Consider the following 476-nt stretch of genomic DNA (forward strand, 5'->3'; position numbering starts at 1 on the left):
ACATAATGGGTAAACTTGCTAAGCACAAAAAATTGTAGTTAATAATAGAATACTGAAAGCAACCCAAATCATTACAATAAATTGCTTTACGAATAATAAGGTACTGAAAACAAACCGAGTCTGTTATCACAAACTTACAAAAAATTGCTTATGATACCTCGGCAGTTATGAGGGAAGCTTACATTATCTTACTCCTCCTTGATACATGTCTTGCATTATTTAACGGCTATGTTACCTTCAAAAAACAGTTGTTCATTATATAAATGAAAAATGCTCCTTGGAATGTTAAACTTTCATCTGCCTGTCTGCAATGAAGGGATGACAACAAAACCATAGCGCTCCGATGGACACAATACAATTCTCTTGCCCGAAATATAAACAACAGAATCATACATTTTTACCCTACAAGGCCACTTTATAATATCTTTGAATAAATGTGATAAAACATTATTTTTTTCCACAAACATCCTTGTAAA

Source organism: Penaeus monodon, chromosome 28, assembly GCF_015228065.2.
Source record: "Penaeus monodon isolate SGIC_2016 chromosome 28, NSTDA_Pmon_1, whole genome shotgun sequence".
Lineage (NCBI taxonomy): Eukaryota > Metazoa > Arthropoda > Malacostraca > Decapoda > Penaeidae > Penaeus > Penaeus monodon.